Source organism: Phalacrocorax aristotelis, chromosome 1 (genome assembly GCF_949628215.1).
Source record: "Phalacrocorax aristotelis chromosome 1, bGulAri2.1, whole genome shotgun sequence".
Lineage (NCBI taxonomy): Eukaryota > Metazoa > Chordata > Aves > Suliformes > Phalacrocoracidae > Phalacrocorax > Phalacrocorax aristotelis.
The window spans coordinates 64,727,197-64,745,409 of record NC_134276.1 but is presented as its reverse complement, the minus strand read 5'-3'; the positions used below and the strand labels follow the sequence as shown (position 1 = coordinate 64,745,409).

General features: G+C 36.8%; 1 protein-coding gene and 1 long non-coding RNA gene across 4 annotated transcripts in view; both read right to left on the bottom strand.

The window, feature by feature from the left end:
• MYO16 (myosin XVI) overlaps positions 1-18,213 on the bottom strand; it is a 409,990-nt gene that overhangs the window by 134,985 nt on the left and 256,792 nt on the right. The window lies entirely within an intron of this gene.
• On the bottom strand, positions 5,603-9,405 carry LOC142056244 (uncharacterized). Its single transcript, XR_012660268.1, has 3 exons — positions 9,343-9,405; positions 6,856-6,953; positions 5,603-6,243 (listed from the first exon to the last, which is right to left on the bottom strand). It is a non-coding gene; the product is annotated as an uncharacterized LOC142056244 (long non-coding RNA).

The following is an 18,213-nucleotide window of genomic DNA, read 5'->3' as shown; positions in this document are numbered from 1 at the left end:
ATACCTGCAGTAAAGTTCATAATATCATACATACATCTCAAACATGCAGGAGAATTACATAGGAACAAACGTCAGCTTACCAATACTGAGTTTTTGTGAAATATGCATATTTCAAAATTTCTTACATAACCTTAGCACTTAAAAACTTTCTTTAACGTAGTATTGCCCGCTTAGGTAATTCAGCAAATAACAAGGAGGCTAAAAAGAAAAGTTTTGACTATCAGTTTGCTGCTCTGTCAAAAACTCAGCAAAGCAATATTTGATTTGGATTGAATTGAATTTCATTTATTTTCTTTTGAACTGCAACCCAATAACATTTAGTGTCAAATGAAATAATCTGCCTTATTCAAAATAAACAAAACATCTGATTTCCTTTCCTTACAAGAAAATAAAGGAAATAAAAAGCAGGACTCACAAAACTATTACAGATGGTGAAAGTGTCTTTTTATTCTGTATTTCCTGTTAGAAAAGTTACTTTTTATAAAAACTGTGAAGACATAAAAATAAAAATTAGAAAGTTCCAAATTTTATAATTAGGGGATTTATTTCAGAAGAGGGTACAGCTTTTCTGGTTACTGTCTCATAGTCAGCATGGCCCACAGAAAAGATCTGGAGCTTCTCCACTTGGTGTGTCGGGCAGCCTATTTCAAAGTGAGTTCAAAGCATCCAGAGCATGAGGGGATATTGAACCGTTGTGTTTCATGTCTGAGGTAAGTGCTGCAACCTCCCAGTTAGCTCACGCTGAAGCAGAAAAGCTTAGCACAGTCCACTCAGGAAGTTTCACCTTCTTTTGGTGGGAAGCTCAAGAACACCACAGGCTTTCAAAATTAAGTTTTTCTTGACATTTTGAAGCATAGCCAAAGCAAAGGCAGGAAACAATCACCTTTTGGCCCTGGATTTACCCCCCAATCTTGAAACCGGGCTCACACTTTGCTAAGAATTCAATGTCCCTATAAACTTCCTGGCTATAGTCATCAAAGTCTACAGACTCTGGTTATCAGCATTTCAAGGGAGATCTGAACTGTTGATGTATGTCACATATGGAACTTTTCTGATCTGTAGCATATAAGGCTGACAAATGATATTTTGCACTAATCAATTCTTTTGACAACTACAATAATAAAGTACTTCAAGCTGGGTTTTTTTGTGGTTGTTAAGTGTGAAAGAAGACCTTGGTACACAACACTGACCACAGAAGTCCCAAGGCTTGTCACAGGGAGCCTGTAGCAGCAAGCCCTCCTAAGGATTGTTATAAACTTTGATATTTCACTAAGAGAGTAAGTAAAGCATTACCAAAACACTTTCCGAACACCTAACCAATCCACATTTGTAAAATCTGACACTTGAAATTTTCAAGTATTCAATAAGAACAGCCACTGTACCTGTATACATTATTGATGTTTATCATACAGAAATATCTGGCTCATTACAGTGGCCCAACTCATATCTCACAGTGAAGCTGTCTGAAAGAGATTAGTAGGTTGTGTCCACTTCATCAGAAATTCCCTTTTGTCAGGACAGTTAAAACTGGGTTCCAATTAGAGGAGAAGAGGAAGCGTGGTTTTGCCAGATGGACACTTCTTTTCAGAGGGCTTTCCTGAAGTAAATACATTCTGTCATGAATAATTAAAAGAATTCTTGGCAGGATTATATCATTAAGTGGTTCTAAGTCACTATAAAAAGTTAGGATAAAGCCCTATGATGAAAGAAAAGGGATTTTTTTTTTAAGTTAGCATCTAGCTGCTTGCTACTTGACTCTTTTCCTGATAGAGGATGAGTGCTGACACATCTGCATTTTGTTGTAAAGCTTTCTGAGCTATAGCAGGCTTGATATAAGGGAAACATAATATAAAATTAGTTGTTGGTCTTGAACTTTATTATGGCTGATAACTCGGTGCAATAAATGTTGCTTGTGGTAATAAGGATTTCACCAATCACAGTTAACCTCTTCAGTAAAAAAGCTCTGGTTATAGGCAAAAAGCTTCGTTTTCTAATTGCTTATACTCAGAACAATTTACCCACTTGAGGTCTGAGTATTCTAAAGTTTCTGGCCTGTGCTCAGACTAGAAACAGAGACATATCTTTAATACAAAAGCAAAAACACAGAAGTAAGGGGCTGAATAAGGTTATTTATGCTAGTGTATTGGTCAGAGAAAGTGTCAGAGACCAGATGAAAGCACATTTTGTCAAGGAATTAAGCCAAACACGAATGAGTACTATAAAGATACAATTCAACTAAGAAAAAATATAAAAGAAGACAAAGGGATAACTGAATGTACAGATTCAGGACAGGTAAAGCAGATTAGACAGCGGATCATCAGAAAAGCATTTAACATAAACTAAATGAGAGTCAAGTATGCCTTGATAATGAAAAAAATTAATCATCATATGTAACACCCTTATTTACATATACCAGTATAAGAGGCATGAAATACCTAGCATGATAAATGATAAAGCTTCACCTGGAGTATTCTGTGTGATTTTGGGCATCCCATTTCAGGTAAATCAGGATCAGTTAGAGAAAATCCAGAGGAAAGCAATAGAAAAATGTCTCAGAAAAATTACTTAGAGCAAAAGAGTTCATTAAATGTAGCCTACAGAAGACTGAGAAAGATATTGCAAAGAGGAAATATCCTCAGTCCTAAAGTTCTTTGGGCCCAAGACCATTGCCATGGAAATACCACTACTTTACACAGCTGACCTGAGGGTTACAGAAGAATAGCATGGTAGAACATGAAACAGATACTAGAAAAAAGACCCAGTTTCCAGGAGATGCAAAATATGAAGGTACCATTCTTGAACTAAGATATGAAGATAGTTTCCAGTGCTCACTTCTGGATTTTGATACTCCATTCCTATCAAGTTTGCGGAGGACATCAAACTGGGTCAGGGGGAACAGCCAATATGCTGGAGGGTAGGGCTGCCCTTCACAGGCTAAAGGAATGGACCAACAGGAACTTAATGAAATTCAGCAAAGACAAGTTCAAAGTCCTGCAGTTCAGAAGGAATAAAACCTTGTTATGATACAGGCTGGGGAGCAGCTCTAGGGAAAAGACTCTGGGGGCCCCGAAGGCAGTGAGCTGGGCAGGAGCTGGCAATGAGCCTGGGCAGCAGAAATGGCCAGCAGCATCCAGGGCTGCATTACCAGGAGACTGGGCGTAGTTTGCCCCTGCCCAGCACTCACTGTTAGACCACATCTACATATTGGAGCTAGCTTTGCACACGTAGACATACACAAAATACACAGAAGACATTGCTAAAGTGGGGTGAGATCAGTGGAGGGCCACCTCAGTGGTCAAGGCTGTAGACATGATGTGGGAGGCTTGCTGAGTGAGCAAGGCTTGTCCAGCCCAGCAAAGGGAAGGCTCCAGAGACACAAACATCCTTGGAATTTTTCAAGACTCAACTGGTCAAAGCTCTGAACAACCTGATCTGATCTCACAGCTGGCCCTACTTGGAGCAGGCAGTGCACTAGGGACCTCCTGAAGTCCCTGCCAAAATGAATTATCCTGTGATCCTATGAAACATATTCAACTTATTTCTCAGATATGTTGGGATTTTTTTGAACCTCATATAAACCTAGTAATTTTGGCCCCAGAAGAGTGGGAGACCCAGAAAAAGTAGGTCTCAAATTGTTGGGAGCATTACCTTGACTGTTGAACAGTCCCTAAAACACAAAAATTGAACATGGCCCTTGGAGCCATAAGATATCTGAGGACAAATAAGTTTTACTTAGATATTCACATTGTTTAAAGTCCAAACGGATGAGAGTGTTCCAAAATCAGAACAATCTTAAACATCAGAACTCTACCAAATGAGTCAAAACACGAGAATACTTGTGCACTGCAAGTCCTCTTCATAGGTTAGCGACTCTTTTCACTAGTTTACTAGTAGCTAAAATAGCACAGCGTTATTATTTTATGAGGAGAAAAATGTCTTCTCACCTTAGAAATAAATATTTGGACACCAACATCTAAATAGTTTTGGTGTTTTTTTTCTAATTTTAGAAAACTTAAATTTTAAATAAATTAAATATTAAGAAAAACTGATATGCACAATTTACCATCAGGAAATTTCCAGACCCTTTGATCGCCTTCTATAAACTAGAAACCAAAGAAAAACTTTTTTAGTTGTTGTTTGGTTTTTTTTTTGTATCTTCAAAATATCTAGAGAAATAGTATTTTTGGTAAGTCACAAGATTTCCATCTGTTGGTTTAGAAAGAGCTCAGGCACAGGGACAGAATCCTGAAATTTAGGAAGATATCCCATGCGAGCTGTATCAAAATAACTGTCAGGATACGTGCTGTGACCGCCACCATCTCCAGGCTAATTCAAATTAGCTTGATTTTGTATCTAGGCAATAAATGGTTTGTACCATTATTCATTCATAAGTCTAGGAGGATGGCTGAAAATAATCCGTTCTTGCACAACAACACTCAGGGAGGATAAAATTTTTCTTCTACTGGGCTCCCAGGGAAAGGTGTACACTAAACGAGTTCAACCTTACTTTATTTAGATCTTAGTCCTTATGTTGTATGAAGTGGGGAACAAGATAAAGCTGGAAGTCACTACAGAAACTTTGCTTATTCCAAATACCATCCTGAGGCAGAAAATCATGTGTTTAAATATTCAGAAATGATAGAATCGTCTTCCTGGTAAGAACTGGGAACATGAACGCGAACGCAGCTAAAACAGTCCTGGCAGTAGCTTACGAATCAGTTAAGTTTTCTCTTTCTTTTGTGTAGCTGTTGCAACACTTTTTCAAAGAACCTGTCTGTTTGCACAGTAGATCCTGTATTGATACAAAGAGTTGGACCAGATCTCTGGAGGCCCCTTTCAAATGAAAGGCAAAGGAAAATATTATTTTTCTCTGTTTATATTCCTTTAGGTGGTGAAAAAAAAAAACAAAACCCAAAACCATGAGAAGAGCTGTGTGTCATAATCTGTTCTTTACTGAGATACCAGGGTAACTTGTTCCTGTGAGGAATTACAGCTTTAATAGTGTGCTTTTTTCTTCTGATCCTCTTGCCCATGTGTCATTTCTCTGCTACTAGTAGGATTTCTCTTAACGCCTAGAGAAACAGAATAGTATCAACTCCTAGCACAATCGACCACACTACCTAGTATATTTATTTTGCTAAAAGGGGTTAAAGATTAGTGGGTAGAGAATTCAAATGGAAGCAGCAAAGAATAAATATTTAACATAAACAAGTAACTAAATACAGGACTCTGTATCGATACTGAATTATGCAAATCAAGCCACTACAAATCATGTTATGAATCAGAAATTCTGGATTTTACCTATTAATCCCTTATTTCTTTTATAAAAATGATGTACAAATAAAACTCTTAATATTCATTCACTAATTCAAAATAGCTATTAAAACTGAGATCCTGATACTTCATATTTATTTATACAAGCCTGAAATTTTTTGTTCTTACTTAAAGAACAAAAAATCCACACTTTTTTTTTTTTCTAACATCATGCTTTAATCATGTGGAAACCTGTCATACATTAATTCTCCAAAACTATTATGTGCTGTCCAGTTAAAGAAATTCAGAACAGAGAAATGAAATCAGGCTGTTTCAAAACATTGTCTTCATCCTATGTATGATTTTCTGCATACCTCACACAGAGGTATCCAGATTCTTTGTAACTGTGGTGACAGGCAGGAAATAGAACTGACTTGTCACTTGTTTTGCATAAACTGATTGACGAGTCAGCTTTATAGGCAACTGGTAGGAAATACTGTGTTTATATGCTAGAGGAGAGCACGTCACCTAGACTGAATGGATTCAGATATGTCTATCAGGAGCATTCATACACTTCTGGAGTTGTAAAGGCTTTTATTACAGCTTGACCTTAATTAAAATGTGTCATTAAAAAATGCACACAAACATCTTCTGAGGGCTGGCTTCTACAAAATGTTGCATTAATTGTTCTAAAACCAAACAGAGATCATGCACATCACGATATCATACTTAGTGCTTTCAGGCCACTGGAACAACAAGAAAGAAGCAAAGATTTTTTTTTCTTGCCAGGTTTACATGTTCTATGAAGCAGAGTAATGATTTATTCCAGCACTGTATATTGTCCCGAATTGAGCAAAACATTTATGTGTCTCGAACTTCAAACCCGTGCTTCATCCCACTGATTTCAGTTGAATCTTAGTTCGTGATAAATGTTAATATGAATCACAGCTGGAAGTTAGAGGTTGACAGCCTATGTTGAGCTTTGATGCACTGTGAAAGAAAGAAAGGCAGGCGAAATGTTTGAGACAGCAAGAGATAAGTAGTATGGGAGACCTAGACTTCAAGCCGCCCTAAGCATCGCCTACATAATTTCTAGGCATATCACCTTATCGTACATTTACTTCTACACATTGCAGTGCAGTATTACACAAAGATTCCTGAACTATACCAATATGACCTAGGTGCAGTACAGAAAGCACAATAAATGAGGCTAATTACCTCAGATGGACCACTGCCCCAACACAGCTATGGTTCTTTTTGCACAGCACCATCCAAGGTGGCTCTGCTACACTCTGCAATGAGCCACACATAACTTATCTTTTGCCTCTACCTGTCTTTATATAAAGTCTAAAACAAAGCCAGTTTTAATTGGACTTTTCTTGTTACAAAATCTTCATTAATTGATGTTTCGTTGCTAGAACATTCTCAAGAGAGCCAGCGTCACAGGAGGATGAAGCAGTATTTTGTAGTCAGGTTCCAGCTCTAACACAATCAATATGCATGTTGTGGGTGTCATTTAATGTGACATTGTATTAAGCAGCATGGATTAACAAGCTAAATCCCTTCCTTCCCCTTATTAGTGATGCCCAATGAACCATGTACCTGAACAATCATGTGAAAAGTGTGTCGCTTTTGCCTTTGCAGTCCCCATCCCTCCTTCCCATCCAGCTTAGGGTAGTAGCCCTGAGTAATGGCAGTCACTGAAAATTCAACATTATCAGATCAGTTAATTTTTACTTTAAGTTCAGGCAGAAATTATAGTATCTAAGGTATGTGTTAGTTCAGACAAAATATAACTGTTTATAAACCAGTTTCCTTACAGCTAGGTCAGTTTACTGTCCTCACATTAAATATTTGTGAAGTCTTTCTCTGAAATACACCAAAGTTTTCTAAAAGGTTAGATATTCCTGTGACTACTTGCTAAATCCTAAGACTTAATTTAGGTATAACTAAACATTGAACTTAAGGCCTGTTTTGCGAGGTTGAGAATGAATGACTTCAGAGCTTTACATATGTTTTTAAAGATGTTTTAAAAACTGCTGGGATGAAGGGGATTGAGTGTATGAAACCAAGACATGACCTTTCAAAAATAAATCCCACTAATCTCTACTATATTTGCAAAGTCACAGAATAAGAAATTGCAACAAACATTTTTATTTCCTTGGATCTCTCATGTGAATATGAGAGGACAATGTATTCTGCTTAGCGGGGAAAAGCTGCCTTGCACCTTAGCACTGTTTGATGTGTAAACAGGAATGAGATAAAGACAATGCAAAACAGTTGACATCAATGAAGTAAACGACATTTACAGAACATGATAATGAATAGCTTCTGGCTTTTTTCTCTGAGGGAAAAGGAGCATATTTTACTGCCTTTTTTTTCCTTTGTCTCCAGCTTTTAAACCTATTCCAATCTGAACAAATTTTACATCCTTTGAACCATGTTATGCAGTAGCACTGAGCTGGAATTACTGCTAACCATTTAAGTGCACAGATTTCTGCTCATGACTAGTACAAAAAAGCACCAAAACCAGCATTTCAAAAATAGGAATAACTCTCTTAATGCCAAGAGGCAAAGTATCAGCACATTATTAATAAATGAAACATTGCAGACAGATGATAGCCAAAACACAGCTCTTATTTTTATTTTTCTAAACTAAGAAAATCAGATGTTAAGATACATCTTTCATAAACTGGTTTCAGCACAGAAAGCTTATGTTAGCCTGTGTGTTGCACAGTAAATAGTTTTGCCGTCACATTTTCATAAGACAAAATTTCAAAATCTGTAAGTACCTAAGTTTTTACAGATAGTGGATATACTCAAATGGAAAGCAAAGAAATACAGCTTGGTCTTCATTCTCAAAACGCCAAATGTCTTTAGGCTAAACTCACGGCCACTTGTGTTTTTTTTCTAATTATATTGATATTCCTGTGGAATAAGTTTAAATCAGAGGCTCAACCCTTCTGTTCCTAAAATTACATAAAAATGTAAATCTACAGTAATTCCATTAAAGAAAAGATTGAATGCACAACAGGAGTGACTCAAAGTAGAATTTTTCACACCTCTGGTGACATTGAAAGAAATAATAAAGGCAGTATACCTTGTAGTGCTGTTTCTCTGACTCATATAACTCAGTATTTTATAGGACAGAATCACTCAGGAGATTATAATTCTGTGAACTATCACCTTACAAGCACAATTTTGAAGTTCAACATACATTAAATAAGAAGCATAATGATGATGATGGTGATGATGATGATAAAAAAATAGCAAATATTAAGCATTGCTGAACAGGTAAAGAAAATAAGTCAGTCTGCATGCAAGTGCAAACTGGTCCAGTCCATGTCCTGAAATGCCTCAGAAATTGTGTTTGAACTTTGCTCCTACAACCAAGAGTAATTTTGTATTCCTGTGTTCAGACATACCTTGGCACTAGTTGCCAGGTAGATGTCATTAAGTTTATGAGCCTCAAGGCATTTCTCCACCAGTGCTTGCTACTTTTTAAGTGCTGAGTCATTAAATAAAACTTACTGGGTTAAGAGCCACGGTATCAGATCTAAAATTTAAAAAGTGCTCTGGGTACCTGCTAATTACCTTCAACAGTATCCAGCTAAAATGTTGACAATATACTTCAAAATGATTTCATATAAAAAATTATTGTAGTTCATGGATCAGTTTCAGATCAGCTGATTTACAAGAAACCCTCTTCTTCCCATATATGCAGGCATGGCCATGTGTATTCAGGTATGTATACTAAACAAGTAATTCTGAACAGTAACATCACTTTAAAGCACTTTAACTTGGCCAAAAAAAAGTTAAGGCCCCCCAAGACACTAGTCACTAGTGACTTTTGAAATTCTGGGAAATGGACATTATTTACACAAGAATAAGACATTTTTAATGAGGATTAATATGAATAATTAATCAATAACAATTATTTACCTATCATGGGCTAAGAAAGTCTCACACAATACAAGAATATGAGTGGGTGCAGTACCTAATTTTACCAACATGTCCTACAAAGCTAGAATATTCTTTCTACTTTAAATGGAGTAAATACATATGTATTTATGTATGTTACCTACTTACAATCAGCCAGCCATAATTGTTCGTGGCCATCCCCTTAAGGTAAGCAGAGCGTCCTGCTCTTTGGACAGCCAGCAAGTTACACAACGCTGAACACAGGCTTCAGTTATGGAGAACTCACGGCGGCTCTCCCACGCCCAGCAAGACCTGCCTTGCCTCCCCCTGCCCCGGGACCCATTTCTGTCCCAGGCGTGTTCCAGGACTACCAAAAATCAGGAATAGGATGGATGCATGTGTGTGTGCTTCTCACATCTTCTCCACCCTCCCAGTAAAATCATGCTGGATGAAAGCTCACAAATGAAGTACTTCTGACATTAAATTTCCCATGGTGTCTTCCACTGCCTCTCATAAGGCAGAAAGTGCTAAAGACCCATAAGCTGTATGCTCAGCAAACCTGAAGTAAACTTTACAGGTTGCACACTGAGAACTTGATTAAAGGGCTGCATCTAAGCAGTTACTTACGTGCTGAAGTTACACTGACTTTACACTGTATGAAAGGAACTGCCCTTCCTAAATCAAGCGAATTTGCAGATTTACTTCAGTGCTTTCATGGTTTGTGCATCCAAGTAGGACAAAGAGACTCCCTGTTGAGTTTTATTGCTAAAATCCACACTGTTTTTACACATAGGGATTTGCAGTTTGTGCAATTTAGTTCTGTAGGCAAGCTAGGTTTGTATCCAAATACATTGCTTTCTAAATAAAATAAAATAAAATAAAAAAACACAGAAGAAAGATGATAGCAGAAAAAATTATACTTCAGAGTAGCCTTTTTCCTTCCCCCTAAGATATATGGGAAGCTAGAATGGGAACTGATTGGAGAGGATTATAATTGCATGTTTAAAAAACACACTCCAGAATAAACTACAGAACTATAGAATTTGATAAGATGTTCCCATTTCTTCCAGTTTTGACTTATGGACCAGCCTGACTCTATAACATACTCACTGAAGTTAAGTTCATCATAGTATATATTTTATTAGATGCTGCTCCATTCCTCTTAATTGCTACCTCATTGAGGAGTCATGTTTAAGCAGGGGATTAGGTCTGGAAATATGGCAAATATACATAATGGAGATGAAAACATAGTGGGAAAGCAATCACTGAGACCATGATGGAAACGGGGAAAGGACTGCAGGTACAAGAAAGTACAGATGCATCTCTAATAGTGAATCCGATTTCTCTAGCTGCACCTGAAACCAAAGACATGATTTATACAGAAGCAAACAGAAACAAATACACAGAAATATTAGGATAAAAATGTAGCATCCCTAACAGTCGCAGTTTTAACCTGTCTGGATTTGGGACAGGAAAGTGATAGACAATAAAGTCCAAGTGAACAATAATTTCAATAGAAAAACATATTGAAGTAGGGGCTTATAGACTTTCTCTGTGTTATATTCATTACTGCAAAATTTTAATGACATAGGACAGTCTCCAATTGTTTTCCAACAAATTATTCCACTAAATAAATTATTTTCCTATTTAATAGTATAATTTTCATTATTCATTTTTACTGTGAAAGGCCACAGATATTTTTTTTTCACAAATTATTAGCTCTCTTCTTAGTCTTCAAAATCCTCACCTTGCGTGAACAAAACAGATCACGAACTTGGCATCAGTGTACCAGCATCAAAATAAACACTGCAATTACTGTAAGTTTAACACTAAGCTGCAACACCAGTGTGATAAACTGATTTCTACCCATTTAATGATTCAGTTATGTCAAAATTTCATAAATGTTAAAGCAGAAATTAGAAGGTGCCAGCATTTGTCATAAGCCATAAATTATACTTCTCTGTAATTATGGTTACAAATGCAGTTTGTTTGTCAAATGGTATTTCTACATTGTTTCACTGCCCTTTTCCATCATTTTAGTCAGCAGAAAATTTCTGCTAAGGTTTTTTTATTTCAGAGGACTTTCTTGATTTGCATAGTTCTTTGTGCAAACTGGATTTGTTCTAACATACTTTCTCATACTTCTCATACTTTCTCTCTGTATTACTACTATTCAAGAAAGGTTGAAACTTCAGATCAGATGAGCAGAGGCCTGATTAGCACAGACAGGTCACAGACCAAAAATGGGATGTTAGGAGGCACAGAACCTCATACACTTTTCTTCCTTGAAACACTCTGAACTACTCCCATTCAGCTCTCCCCAGCGTGTCTCCTTGTCTGATCCAGAGTGCTGTTTGCAGAGAACTGATAAAAATACAGCTTTCCCTGGTTTGACAGGCTAACATATGTGTGAAAATCATTAAGCACCCCAAAGAAACCCTGTACTATTTTACTTCTGTTGGCTGCCAATCAAAGGTGACTTAAAACTAGTGAAACTATACTTGAAAGTATTGTTTACTTTTGATAACAACCACTGAGTACATCAAGTTTCATACGATTTATGTTGTACAGTACTAAGCTGCAGCAATAACACTTTGTGCAGTGGTTCCAAGAGATGGGTCATAAACTAATTGGAGATAAACAAGACCTATATGTAGAATAAAGAAGTTCCAAAGATCACCAGGGTAATGGGTGGTTCAGTACAAGATATTTCTACACTGTTCTGTCCAGCATAATATTGCATAAAGTAATTTGACAAGCCAAGACTGATGGAGCTGCCATTTTTAGGAGCGGTGTAAAACTGAGATCCTAACATTTTCTGGTCATTAGCACTCAAATAACATATTCAGAAGACTTTGACTGGTAACTTGTAGGCTCGAGACAAAACTCAGTTTGAGTAGTTATATTTTAACTACAAAAATCCGTGTGCAAATCCATCAGGAATCAAAGGAAACTGTGAATGGCACTAACCTGACACCATCAGGTTTAACCTCAGTGTAGAGGCCATTTTGAGTTATGATTAATGAAAGAACTACAGGAAGAAAACTATGCTACACTTTGGGTTGACCTTGCTTGACTTTCCCAGAGAGGGTTGGCTAGAGTGGCTGTCAAGTTACTCCAGTGCAGTGAAAAATTCAAGCTAGCTCAGGGAGCTCAGTGAAGGCAGTAAGTTCAAACAATGGTGAGAGGTATCAGCTCTCTTTGATCTAACATTAAGTTGAGATGAGCTGGGTTCAACGACTTGGGGCTTCCATATGCCAATAACAATTTCTTAAATGACCCATTCCTGACTGGAAATTCATCTACAGTAATTGTATCAGGATGATTCTAAGAGTGACTTTTGAAATATAAATTGCAGAACTATATTATCACTCTAGATTTATGCGATGTAATAGCTAAGTGGTTTCAGGAGCTGAATCCACTGAATCTCCCCACACATATGAGACGATTAGCATCCTAGTAAAGTACAGAGACATATTTTGTACTTAAACTAAAAGCCAAATGAGCTCTTCTACCATTTTTATAAGTGAGTAATCACATCTACTTTTAAGGTATGGTTTCTACGGCAATTTCATCCCTTGCAGCTACATCCATTTTCAGTCTGATGTGAAATACTGGTGGGCTGCCTAAACAGTCAGCACTTAAATTCTTCCACAGAGGACCAAATTTAACCTCTCTCTCTAACTTTCATAGATCTCTGGAGATTTCTTTTTTCTAACAAAATGTTGAAGTTGGCCCAGAAACTTTAAGGTGTAAGATACTCATCAACAGAATTCACAACAAATTGGAAAGTCTAGTTCATGTTATATTTATTTTTTGCATTTTCTTTCTCCATTTCAAGCATTTCATTCCAAACAATTTTTGATTGCATGTTTAGCTTTCTGTTAAAACTAAGCCAGTTGTATGTCCTGTCTTCAGTAGACTCTATATAACCCGGTGCTCTTAATTACCGAGTTTATTTCTTTCTCTGGATTAAACAGATTAATTTTTTCCTGCCTCCTACTTTTTATCTTTCATGACACAGACCGATTATTCTCCTCTTATTTTCTGCATGTGTTTCCATATCATGCTTACCCCAAAGGAGACAAGAACGGCAAAACCTCTCTCAGTCAAAGAAATAGCAAATGGTATCTTGCAAAGTCAAATGAAGTAAATGCAAGTTCGTGAATTAAAACTAGCAGTCTAGGCTAGTGAACTGACTAGAGCTATATAAAGGCAAAAGTCATAGAATCATAGAATCATTAAGGTTGGAAAAGACCTCTAGAATCAAGTCCAACCATCGACCCAACACCACCATGCTTCTAAACCATGCCCTGAAGTGCCATGTCTACATGTTTTTTGAATACCTCCAGGGATGGTGACTCCACCACCTCTCTGGGCAGCCTCTTCCAATGCTTAACCACTCTTGCAGTAAAGAAATTTTTCCTAATACCCAAGCTAAGTACTCCCTGATGTAACTTGAAGCCATTTCCTCCCATCCTATCACTTGTTACTTGGGAGAAGACACCAACGCCCACCTCACTACAACCTCCTTCCAGGTAGCTGTAAGAGAGTGATAAGGCCTCCCCTCAGCTTCCTCTTCTCCAGGCTAAACAACCCCAGTTCCCTCAGCCTCTCCTTCTAAGCTTGTTCTCTAGACCCTTCACCAGCTTCGTTGCCCTTCTCTGGACACGCTCCCGCACCTCAATGTCCCTCTTGTACTGAGGGGCCCAAAAGTGAACACAGGATTTGAGGTATGGCCTCACTAGTGCCGAGTGCAGGGGCACGATCACTGCCCTGCTCCTGCTGGCCACACTTCCTGATACAAGCCAGGATGCTGTTGGCCTTCTTGGCCACCTGGGCACGGTACTGGCTCATGTTCAGCCAGATGTCAGCCAGCACCCCCAGGTCCTTCTCCTCTGGGCAGCTTCCCAGCCACTCTTCCCCAAGCCTGTAGCGCTGCATGGGGTTGTTGTGACCCAAGTACAGTACCCAGCACTTGGCCTTGTTAAGCCTCATACAATTCTATATGGTCTGATATTATTTTTCCTGTTCCAAACTGCTCACCGACACCAAGAGAATGTAAAATACTAAAGATTTCCAGATATCTGAGTTCCTTTAGGACAATACAGAAATACAAAGAGGAGTGCCTTGGCCCTACCATACCACTCTAAACATATATTTGTTCTTAAAAAAACATCTAATTCATTCATTTACACATAGTTCTACACCTTCAGCTTGTTAGAATTATGATGGAGAGAAAAATAGTTGTTGAAAAGAGAGGTAATCGTAATGAATTCTTTCTTTACCTCTGAGAGTCTGTCAATGGAGTGCTGTACATCCTCTGCCACTATTCAATCAATATGTATGAAGAATAATACAATGAAGGGGGATTGTTAACATCAAATGAAAGAAAATACCCTAAGGAGTATGAATTTCAGATTTACACTCTCAAACAAAGCAGAATTTCTATAGCATTTATTCTGAAAGCCAGACAAATAACATGTCCGCTTGGGACCTAAGACAAAGACACTGAACTAAGTCTCAGACGTATTTTACTACCTTTACTTTGTCAAATAAAAATTATTCTTGGATTTCATGTAAATTAATAATTATTAAACATTATTGAAGCTATATTTTCTTAAAGGATCCTTTGGGGATAAAGCAGTAATGTCAAAAACAGCTAATGTTGAAACTGGAATAAATAAATTAAACATCAAAATACAAAGCTAAGGCACCTCTGCTTTTAAGCAGAAAAGATACTATTTTGGATATCTTGACATGTAATTAGAATGCAAGTGTGCAGGTGTGTATGCAACTAACCCTGAATTCAGGATGAACCACTGAAAACAGCTGCACAGCCAGATACCCAAAACAAATATTGTGAAATAAAGCTAATAACTTAGAGGTATACTGTATGCATGAGGTGTAGGTATCTGGAAATAGAAAAATAACCACTTAATTTGCAAAATAAAGCAGATGACACAAGTGAATATTTCAGTTTTGTTTTGAAAACCTAAGCTGCGATCCTGATTATATCTTCTGTAATTGCATTGCTAGCCTCCTAGTAATGTATCTTGCAGGACACAACTATCCACAAATATCTCACAGAAGGAGAGGGTTTAAGATAGAGGAAATGTAGTCAATTTTCAGAAAAATACTGTATAACATTAACTTTAACGCTGACACTATTGTTAGCTATTTCCTGAATATTAAGGTGAACAGTGATGATCTTAAGGAGGAAGTTTTAGTCTACATGATCCAGTCATCATATATACCCTGTTAAAAAAACACTAAAAAATTTCTTAGCATCTGTACACTAACAGGCTGCTTAGGGTTCCATCTAATTTTCATTAAAATATGAAAGTCTAAGCCTAAAATATGAGAGACTAAGCCTAAAAGCTTAGCTGAACAGAAATGAAGTACATGAATAAGAAAAACAAGACAAATTAGACCACAGAGAAACACTTTAAAAAATCAATATTGGATGGAAAAAAAAAACCTCAAACGTAGTTACACTTTGCTCCATTTTTTGACCTCAGATATATCTGAAAACATGTATTGTGAAATGTTACATTAGAATTAGTTAAAGTTAGTTCTGGTCAGTCAATATCACTTTAAAACATGAAGATGTACCTTAATATCACATATAATACCATTTCTGGTGTCCATCCATAACAAACCTAACTGCAGTAGTCATGATTATTAGTATCTAGCATAACAAATCACACACATCAGCCATTTACTGGTGTCGCCTCTCAACCCTTCCTTCTTTGAAGTGTAGAGAACAACACTGATGCTTGAAGATCATGCTCCAAGAGGTTAATGAAACCTGAATTTCAAAGAAAAAATAGGACAAGACAAAGAGAGCTAAACAAAAAAAAAAAAAAGTTCCTTTTGGTTCAATTCCTCTTCATTTCTGGGGAGGAAGAAAAGTAAACCAAGTTGAATAATCTCATGAACCTTATTTACTCAGAAAACCTGCATGAATGAGGAAAACAAAGGAAAATTGAAGAAGGTAAGAGTACTGGGGTAAAGACTGTTACTAGTTGAAATAAAAGGGAAGTGGAGGCTGAAATTATAAGAGGACAGAGAAAAACACATTAAAGTGAACAATATCAAAGCTCTTTTTTCTGGAATATGCATATGTTATACATGCAGTAAAGAAGGTTCAACCTCCAAAAGTAAATCAGTTAAAAAACTCAGACCTCAGTAAATACAGGGTAAACAGGAAAAAGAATAAATGGTAAGCAGCAAAGCTAAATAAAGCAAAACAAACAAAAACCCCAAATGACAACAGAGAAAATTTAGACAATTCTTTTGATGTTGAAATTATTCCACATTACACAGATATAAAACTCACTGAAGCAAGTTTAAACCTGCTCTAGAATCTCAGATAAATATATCTGCTTCGCCTCTCCCCATTCCCTTTCTAATAACTAGCTGGTGTAGTTTAGCTGTCAGACCTCACTGGAATCTAAGTAAATGGAATTGCCTCATTTCATTTGGAATCTACGGATATTGTCCTTAAAATAGCACTACTGGCTATGAATCAGTTTTTCACAGTAGTATTGTATGATAGCTAAGAAACAAATATTCACATTTAAAGCTTCTCACTAGGCAGCTGAAATATAAGTAGATCATGTAAGGAATATGTGAACTGATTTTTATATTAACTGCTACCACATAGTTTAAAAAACAAAGCAAAACAAAACAAACCCCAACTATTTTCGCTTAGGGCTTCACTTATCCATATTCACTTAGTACGGAAATGAATTCCAGAAAAATTAACTGAGAGTTAACTCCCCCAGTTTTTGAAATCTTTGAAATTGCATCTTCATGTTACCCCATCATTTAGAAAGTTTGTCAAATGTGCTTGAAAAATCTTTATATCCCAATGGTCCTCTGCTGCCTAGGCACGCTAATATACATATCTTGGGCTACATGTATCACTGCATTGTCTTATAAGTGTTAATGTATTTAAAATGCAAGCTTTTTTGAGAAAAGGAATGTGCTGCATGTAATCAAGTTAGGACAGGAAAACTTGCACTGTACCAAAAAAATACAGATTTACTTGTTCAACCAGAACTTGAATGTTTGTTTCCGATTTAAAAGACCTTTGGAAGAGAAGAGAGAACATGGAAGAAGCAGAGAAATGGAAAAAAAGTTGATTATAAATACATCGGGTATGTCTATACATGTGCAGGCATGTATAAATGCAAGGTATATTACTTTGAGACACCTGAGATACAAGAAAGTAAAGAAAATACATGTTGCCTTTGAACATCTAAGAAATCTTTCTAAAAATTCTAATGACTCCAGAAAATGTCTCATAAAATTTTATTTCACAATAATCTAAGCTTCACCTCTAAACACTTCAGATACTATGCAAAATGTTTACAAGCAGAAAAGAAAAAAAACCTTAAATTGTATTAGTTATGAAATTGAATTTAGCTTGACTACACAAAGAGAGAGAACTTCTTCTCAGAGTGCTCCAGAGTTACTTTTGGCAGGGTAAAATGCCTTCTAGAATAATTCTAGTGTAATAATTTGAAAATTAACCTTCTACTCAGCATTCATTACAAAAGAAGTATGTTGGAGTAGGATAATAGCAAGATGATAAATATCAGACACTGCCTTTGAGAATCACCTATACATAGTCATCCAGTCTTTAAAATTTGTTATCCTCTGTAAAATATCAAGTGCACTTCTAATTTTTGCCATTCTTGGTTCATGTGTTAGTAGGGTGGTCAATGCTAAATACAGGAAAATGAACGTAAGAAAAGTAGAAACAAGTGATAAATTATCTGTATGATTTCATGCAAGATAAAAAAATAGGTTGGGAAAGGAAAAGGAAGTAGGAGACTGATTTAGGTTTTTCCTCCTCTTCACTCACATCTTCACTAAGAACTCAAATGCCAAAAGATCCATTGCAAAAAATTGTTAGGGATGACAGACAAAATAGGAATCATTAGCTTAATGGTTGCCACAGGAGCTGCCATATATTGAAAGTGTTAATTAAGTACAAGTTTACAGGCAATATGCCAAAGAAAATACACA